Below are 9,398 nucleotides of genomic sequence, written 5' to 3' on the forward strand. Positions count from 1 at the left end.
GTAGATGGTGCGGGAGGCGAGATGCGTGGGCGTAGGTGGCGTGGTAGGCGGGGTGTGTGGGCGTGGGAGGAAAGATGTGGGCGTGGATGGTGCGGGAGGCGAGATGCGTGGGCGTAGGTGGCGTGGGGCGAGGTGTGTGGGCGTACTGCTGGCTTTTTGCGACACCCTAAACACTTTGTTGTCATCTGTTACGATTAAGTTTATCAATGGGAGTGAAACACTATCGCCGGAGGTCGTGTGTCATTCCCGTGAGGCTGGGGCGACACCTGCTACTGCCTGCTGGGGGAGGACGAGGAGCAGCAGCGGGGAATAGTCTGGGGAAGAGGAGCAGTGGGGAAGGGTTAGGGGTGAGGAGTGGGGAGTGGGGAGGGTCAGCAGGGAAGGGGAAGGGGAGGGTCAGGGAGATGGGGAGGAGGGTAAAGGGAGGTGGAGGAAGAGGGGCGGGATAGGGCAGGAGGAGAAGGAGGAAAGTTGTGAAAAGAGGGAGGAAGGGGGAAGTGAGAGAGAGGGAATAAACGAAAGGAAATGAAAGAGAGAAAGGTTGAACCTGATAGGGAGACAGATGGAAGATGAGAGGTAACCCGAGGAAGAGATAATAGCAACGGAAACGAAGAATGAGAGAGAGAGAAGAGACTCATTATGTTCAAAAGATTTAGTGTTAATATTCAGAACACTGTACAATGAGTGACCAGGTGACGTTAATCCAAAACACATTATTACTCTACTAAAAATACTCCTCTGGGACCTGTAGATAAGGAGTATGATCTACACGTCGTACTTGACCAAATTACGATAACAGCCCTGCACCTGGGAACAACGGTGAAGATAATATACCCTCGTGGAAATAACCTCATAACAGCTTTCTTTAGGCTATCCTTGGTTGTATGTTTACCTGCACTGTATATTTATAAGCTGGACAACTATGAACCTGTATGACGATTTTACTGAACTATTATCTAACTGTATAGCTATCTTATAAGACCTGTGGGGAGCAAGTCGCTACTAGAGGTGGTGGATATTTCATATTAATAGTAAACAAAACAAGCACACTTATCAAAGTGTATTGGTTGCCCTAGGAATAAATATAGCCGTTTTCTGTTTCACTTACTTCAAAGAAAACGACATGTGTAACCACAATATTTATTTACTAATCTACTAGAAGTGTTTACATAATAAAATTCCCAAACAAATTCACATTTGTTCAGTATGTACAAAGACATTACAAGTGTATACATCAATAATTACCGAGCATACAAATGAAGGATGGTCAAAGGAAATTATAAGGTTATTTCCATTAAGTTTTTACAAGGCAACTTACTGTACAGATAGAGCTTTAAAAAAATAGTGGTGGGTTCGAGAGAGGTGAGACTGAGCTTCATTTACAGATATTGAAGCTCACCTGTAACTCACTCTTTTAATAACAGTGAGGGAGATATATTGTGTGTGGTGTAAGACTGACAGGAAATATGTCCCCAGGTAGCTTGCAGTTACACACTGTATCTGTACTATCGTTTTCTGTAGAGCAAGGCAAGTTAGACAGAAAATGGCTACGTGTGTTCATAGAGAAACATATACATTTTTATAAGAGTTGATTCCTGTTTAACATTTTATTACCACCATTTTTTGATAGCAGGTGTTTGTTTTTGTGTTTTTTGGGGGGAGGGGGAGGTCTCCTAACTGACTTATGAGTTGTATGAGGCATTTACCCCTGCTCACTCGCCACAAGATGAATTTTGTCTTCTATTAAACTCCATCATATTTTACTACATGCTGATTGATGTAGGCAGGGGCGATTCTACAGGGGGGCCAGGGGGTGGCCATGCCCCTCCCCCCAGATTTTGGGCTGGCCCCTGGGTTGGCCCCCCGACTTTTTAATCTCAAAATTGTAATTCCCAAAACATTCCCAAAACCAGGAAGTGAGTCAAATGACTCAGGCAATGGGCACGCCAGAAGCAGGCATGGGTGAGGTGAGGCTCGGAGGACAGGAATTGGGAGGGTGCAGATATGAGGGGTGGGGTCACATCACGGTGTATATAAACAAACTGCCTTGTCGGTGATGAACATTACCACTCTGTATTTCCACTGAGGAGGGTGACAGATTGACAGTAATTGTCCAATTTGTCGCCGAAACTACCCAGAAGAAATATTTCGTCTGCTACAGTGCCACTGTGGGTTTTTCTACTTGCTAAGTGAGGTCTGTTTAGAGAGAACATGCGAGTAATTTTTTAACTATAGGAGTAATATTACAATCAGTCAATCTCAATCATTCAGTTCAAGTGGCTGTAGTTGAGCTGAGCTGTACAGTATAAGGTAAATCAGTACAGTTCATCAGTTATATCATTATAAAATGTAGGCCTAAGGCATTTTTATGACATCATATACGTCATAAGAATATATAATTAATATGTCATGAGAATGCTTTAGGCCAACTTTTTGTAATGATATAACTGATGGACTGTACTGATTTACCTTATACTGTTCAACAAATCAGCCCAGCTCAGCTACAGCCACTTGATTGACTTGAACTGAATGATTGACTGATTGTAATATTACTCCATACTCCTATAGTTCAAAAATGATCTATATTAATGAAATAAGGTACAAGAATTGCATTAAAATAAGAAACCGAGTGTCAGTTGCATCTCACCAGTGATAGGGTAACCTACACACATATTCCGCAATTGTTTATCTGTGATCAGGGATCACTGATCAGTAAGTACTGTATTTGCAAATGACTGAAGTTATCACTGAATATACTGCTACCGTCACTGTACCGTGTAAACTGAAACCGCACCATTGCCATTTGCCATTGGGTATAATGTAACAGTTTCATGCGGCGCCCATGTCTGAAAACGTAAACGGTGTCTCCCTTATATCCCGCCCAATGTCTCACCAACAAGGACACTAAAGCCTCGGAACCGAACTAGTTTATTGGTTCAAAGAAATAACTTATAATAGAACTCATGTTATTATACACGTTACTGTAAATAATTGTCAGCTGTTTTACTGTGATCATTTACTCCCCTGTTGATCCATATTGGTGAGTGTACTTTATTACGACAGTCTCCGATCACCGTTCATGGGGACCAAGGTCGATATAGAGAGGTCAGCCGGGACAGTGGTCTGGTTTTCGCTCGCTCCTCCTAGTGACAGGCCCGGCACTTGACATTATTAGGGACCTGCCACGCTTTGCCATAAGCAGATGAAATGTACCGGGAACTTTCTCCCCACACACTCATCATTCTGTCACTTTATTAACTTGCTGACAAAACCCATGACCCTTCAGGCTTTTACGTCCTTAATGCATGAATCTTAAAGGCAAGCATGAACTTAGTATGCTTCCCAGATGGGCGCTGTAAACGCTTCTGCGCTTCACCTTGTACAGGATGTAAGGGGGTGCCCAATAAACTAGCCCCCTAAGGGCAATCTCGCTTTGCGCAGTGACGTCATTGGAACTATAGCTGGCTGGCCCGCTCCCTCTACTATCTTTACAGAATCATCATCATCACCCCGTTTCCTATATCCTGGTATTGGGAGGTTTAGGTCGGAAAGAAGGGGTAAGATGTAGCTATAGTAGGAGAGGCTATCTAAAGGGTCTGGCCACTCTCGTCCCTTCATTATGGAGGAAAGGACAGCTGGCGTTATTTGAATATTTTTACTAATTTCTTGAAATTCATACGTTTATTTCAGTGCAATTTATCTGTGCACTTGGGTTCATAACTTCCTCCTCTGAAATGTTTCCGTATTAGTGTGAATGTATCTAAAAGGGTGAATAAATATATCATGATAAATTATATTATTTACACACAAAAGTTATAAATAAATAACATATATGATTTACATCAACTGTAACCCAAGACAATCTGTTGTTCCTACTATCATTTTTATATTTTCATAATTTTTTTTTATTTTCATTTCTGCAATTCTTACTTGTTTCCTTATTTATCGTAATACTACTGTTCAGTTTAAAGAACACAGATATGTTGTCACAGAAGGATAAAGCATCATGGGGTACACCAACTCTCTATCTCAGACACAGCTTTTTTGAAACAGTCTTTCCCCTCCTTAATAATAATAATAATAATAATAATAATAATAATAATAATAATAATAATAATAATAATAATTAACGATTTATTGAAAGAGCTTGGCAGCCAGAAGGCTGAAAATATACAGTTACATATACATGTACAGACTTAAATACGTCACTCATAGTGGTTAATAGAGTGTCAGAAGGAACATACAGTTCACCTTTGTTTATTTCTTCTGTCCATGTTTTGGTCATGGATGTGCACTCAGTGACTTTCTGGCCGAAGTGAAGTGTATTTCACGCACAACATTCTTACAATATAGCCACCAACGTACCTAAGAGCGTCCTCTTCTATGACTAAATCTATTGCTTTACCTGCATTTTTGTCAGGGTTTATACACTCTCCTAGGTTTTCATTAAACTCATCACTTAACTTTTTTTATACTACATTGCTAATATCCAAGTCTTTGAAACACTGATTAGTTACATAGAGTTCTACTGCCAGTTCTCTGTCTAAGACCAATATTTCTTGGCAAGCAGTCAAAATTATCATTAGTTGTGTCAGATTTCTCAGAAATTAGTGAAACGTCTTTTCCCAGGAGTAACTTCTTGAGCCTGAACTTAAAATTCACAGCATTTGGTTGGTCGTTGGTTCCATGCAACTGTCTTATGCACCCAAGCAAATGCTCCAGACAATCTTGATTTAGTTTTCTAGTTAGAATGATTTCAAGATTAAAAGACTTCTGGAGCGTTTTGTACAACCCTATAAGTGACCGAGATGATAACATTACCCCTTTCTCAGACTTATGGGTTTTTTACCCTCATTGTTGTCACCACTTCAATCATTCTATGCAGAACATTTACTTGGTTACATAAATTAATTCCAAATACATTAAGTGATTGTTTTTCACCAAACCTATGAGAAGAATTATTAATATCAAACCATTCGTCCACCAGATTTATGAAGTCAGCAGTTTCCATCCAATTTCTACTCTCCAGTGGTCCTCTTTCTCCAAGATATTTCAGTGAGCTAGAGCAATTTTTTGACAACTAGACTGCATATTTAACCCGCTGTCGTTGCTGACCCCATACATTTATATGCATTTCTCTTAGTTTGTATGCTAAACCATACTCTGTCTTACTTGCTGTCATCATTTCCCGAATAAAGGAATCAGTTATAAGGCTTCCATCCTTTAGGTATTATCCTGAATCGAGAAAATTATTCCTAATTAATTTAATCAAATGTGGCCCGTCTGCAAACACAAATATATCCCGATCAGCAGTCGGGTTTTTGAAAGATATTTTCTTTTCTTTTTTCCACGGGATCAATGTCAAATTCTTTCCACATCCAAAGGTTACTGGACCCTAAGTCGTGCACCATTGCAACGACAGGGTAACCTGCATGCTCAAGCTCCTCTATTAAAGTTAACAAGATCTTTTGTATATATGGGACCTCAAAGTCATAAAAAATTGGTTGCTTCCAGTTGCCTACCAGTCCGCTTAGCATGACAACCTGGACTTTCTCATGAGGTTTATAAAGGATATCCTTACCTTTGTCATAACTCCATTCACTCGCAATGGCCATTTCATCTTATGATATCGCAGCTAACTTTTCAAGTGGACTAAAAGTGTCAGACTTTGTCTTCATGAGTGACAGCATAGAGAAGGCATAATTCTGCTTACTGTGAATTATCTTTTATCATGAGTGGAAAATGCTATATGAGAACACAGTTAACTCTTTATCTCAATTTTAATAAAATTTCTTTATCATTTATATGGGTGTGCCAATAAAATTGTGTACACATAAATGGTCCGATAAGATTGGGGACAACTTGTCAATTACAAGGAGACGCAGGCAGAGTGGATCACCTGACGTCAACACTCCCGCCTCCTCGGACCTCACCTGCGCGCCGGCCAACCTCTCTATATTGACTTTGATGGGGAGGGGAGGAGGGTGGAGGGACACGCGCATCTTTCTTTCTTTTTTCAAAAGATATTGTATCTATAAGTGATAATGTATGATGATATATGTGTTAAGATATGTTTTTGAAGGACGCAGTGTGTGTGGCCTCTGTTACTGACGTGTCCTGGGAGTGTTTTAGTCAACCGTCAGTGCGGTATACAGGTATATTAGCTGAGTGGCCGCTTTACCCTTGATTTACTATTATTATTATTATTATTATTATTGTTATTATTATTATTATATTTCTTATATTCCTTTCAGGGTGTGGTGCATGTCACACACTGCACTCCACCTGCTTACAATCCCCTGGCATAGGTGGTGGTAATACATCTTGGTTCATAACATTATGAAATTGACTCCCGCTGTTGTTTACCGCGGTGTATTATGAGACTATTGAGCATGTTAAGGGCGGGTAATGTTACAACACAGATCATAAGAGGTTTGAGGGGGCCGTTGCGTGTCTTATTAGTTATCTGTCTGTCAATTTCAATTTCAATTGTTTATTCCTTGATAGAGGAAGCGGGATCCTAGTGCTGTCACTAGGTACCCCTGTACAATGTCTGTCTGTCTGTCTGTGTGTCTGTTGCTCTGAGAGGGAAGGAGCTCTGTCAGGCGATGTACTATGAGTCACAGCTCAAGATTGAAGAAGCCGCAAGTCCAGAAAACCGTGAGGGCAAACTTTTTCGGAGTGAGGGTTGTAAACTCTTGGAACAATCTACCAGAGAGTGTTGTGACGGCACCGAGTGTGAGCTCTTTCAAGAGAAGACTTGACCAACACTGGAGCGGGTTCAGGTACATTCAGGAGCCGGTGCATGCCCAGTATTTGCCAACAGTGCTTGACAGAGACGTGACCGATCGCCCGGGCGGCTAGCGAGCCGACCTTTTGGTGAAGAATATAAAGGAAAAGAGACGTGACCGATCGCCCAAGCGGCTAACAAGCCGATCAGTGGCGAAGAGGAAAAAAAAAAAAGTGATCGTGTAATCAGAATACAAAGTGCTACTGGACGGCTGAATCATAGACTCACGAGTAAAAATAACGTTGAAAGGACTAAAAAAAATACTTTGAGGGGAAGTACAAAAAATGAAACGGGAGAACCTAAAATCATGTGTACAGTTCATGAAAAAAAACATTGACGAGAGAAAAAATCCAAGTTCATGATTGTAATGTAGCGGGACGTAGTGTGTACGTCAGGGTATACGTGGACCAGCCGTCTTGGGGAGCCCTTCCAATGTAGGAAGCCTTGGCACTATCACACACACACACACACACACACACAAACACACACACACACACACACAAACACACACACACACACAGGGTTGTGGTTGGGACAATTGGGTCTCCATACATACGGACTGTGTGGATTTTAGGCATCCCGCAGTTTATTTCACACTAATGTTACATTGAGGATAGGTTAGGTTAGGTTCGTTTAGGTGTTTGCGGTTATACAAGATATGTGAGTCAGACTAACGTTCACCCTTACTTGACTTACTTATCTAAGACTAGAATTCATGAAGATAAGAGAGATTATATTAGCTGTCACAAAAGTGGTGTCTCCTGTCATTCACTAAGAGCTTGCCATTATCACCACCAGTGTCTACCAGTCAGGTTTATGGTCGATTCTGCGTTAGTCAGCTCAATGTCTGCTCGACTTGACCGACTGACCAGTGGTGTTTTTCCTACAGAGGATATGAGGATTTGTTTATTTGTTTATTTATTTATTTTTTAGCTACCGGTGGGTCACTATAGGATTGTTTTCGTCCGATTGTCTGTATGTCCGTCCCTCCGTCCGAATATTTTATGGAAAACAATTTGGTGGGTAGTTTATACATTGAGGGGATAATGCATCTGTTTTTTTATTTCATGTGCCCGGCTAGTGGCCATTTTATTTTACTGTTTTTCGCGTACAAGCTGAGTAGTGACAAGTTTGTGATGTCATAGCCTTTGTCAGCATATAGACAGACAGTGCTTATATAAATGTGAGCATTATTTGTCTATAGCTGCAAAATGGCGATTTAACCCAGAATTTCCTCCTGTTTTTTTCTATTATTTTCAAGTCTTTTGTTCAATTCTCCAGTTTATACAACCTTAACCTCACCACCATACTTGTGTTCAACTTCTCCAGCTTCCCTAAACGAGTCATAATCAATGTTATTTCTAAACACTGTTGCTGTAATACCTGGGGCCTTAATTAGGACATACTGGCCCCTTGTTATTCATAGGAAACTGATCACCTGAGTCTGAATATGTAGTTTGTTATATACACTTGGTACTCCTAGGCAACACGGCAATAACAGCCCTTGTTAAGTCTGAGGGCGTCTCCCGTGAGGCGGCACCGCTGTATTGTGAATTGGTAGTTGTGTTTCTCATTTAGTCTGCTTCACCGTCTGTCACCTGAAGCCACTGATAAGAAAACACATTCCTTACTTAATCTGTTATCTCTCTCTGTTTACGGAAATATCCTCAGTTAGCGATGGTTTTTGTAGAGGTTATAGTGTTACAAAACGTGAGGTTGATACTACGTAATACAGGTTGGTAGGGTGAGGGGAGGGGTGGAGTAGATTTAGGGTGGACCGAGGTTATATATATACCCGCGCCCACTGTTTTCATCAGTTCGTGGACGGCACTCGAAAGGTGAGGTACTGCCGGAGTGTTACTTCACCTTCTTGACTGGCACTGCGTACCCTGTTATCTCAGCGTCGTCTGCTAAATACAAAGGTTTCCTGATTTGTACATCTTGTTGTCTTATTTACACGGACTCATATCCGGTTTAGATGTAATTTATTCTCAAAGATGGGAAGTAATGTAGCTCCCAACTGATATATTATTTGGATCACCCGAAGATTCGCCCCTTCAGTTTATTTCACTTGCTTAACGCCCTGGCGCTAACCTAACTTAACCTAACCAAACTCAATCTAGCCTAACCTAACCCCCCGCCAGGTAGCGTGAGGATATTATTTGTGCAAAGTAAAAGTACGTAATTCAGTTATTTTTACAAAACAGACAGTTGTCGTAGAGAGAGTCAGCCACAACAGTGCCCTCGGAGTTCCCGGTGTGAGTGTGACCTGTAGTTAAGGGTGGTCGTGGCCCCAACCTCTTAAGAGTCAGGAGTCCTGTTGTCTCAGGACTCACCAGTGTTCTACCTCAGTGACACTCAGCCTAGTAAGTGATTTTTTTTTTATGAGTATGATCGTGTGTGTGTGTGAGACTAGACAAAACAGTTATTAAGTAGCTGGCAAGATGCTCTGAGTTCCTTTTGTTAAGGCGGTAATAGCGTGACGGGGCAAGACGTTGTGTGGTCTGAGTAATGCACTCGTCAACACAGCCTTTGACCGTCACCATCCCCTCATCACCCTCTCATCAGACATAACCTCACACCCATGATCCAGTTCTTTTCGAAGACA

At 41.3% G+C, this 9,398-nt stretch overlaps 1 protein-coding gene across 4 annotated transcripts in view; it reads left to right on the forward strand.

Moving 5' to 3' along the window:
- The first annotated feature begins 6,131 nt into the window (after positions 1–6,131).
- The window catches only part of LOC121862878 (solute carrier family 52, riboflavin transporter, member 3-B-like), a 21,367-nt gene continuing 18,100 nt past the window's right edge, over positions 6,132–9,398 (forward strand). For 2 of the 4 annotated variants that reach the window (XM_042361245.1, XM_042361246.1), the window contains exons 1-2: positions 8,594–8,712; positions 8,998–9,156. The gene's annotated coding sequence lies outside the window, so the exon portion shown is untranslated. Of the gene's footprint in view, positions 6,156–8,593; positions 8,713–8,997; positions 9,157–9,398 lie in introns of those variants that run through there. The other 2 variants (XM_042361247.1, XM_042361252.1) reach the window with 2 other exon arrangements.

Source organism: Homarus americanus, unplaced genomic scaffold (genome assembly GCF_018991925.1).
Source record: "Homarus americanus isolate GMGI-L3 unplaced genomic scaffold, GMGI_Hamer_2.0 scaffold24922, whole genome shotgun sequence".
Taxonomy (NCBI): Eukaryota; Metazoa; Arthropoda; class Malacostraca; order Decapoda; family Nephropidae; genus Homarus; species Homarus americanus.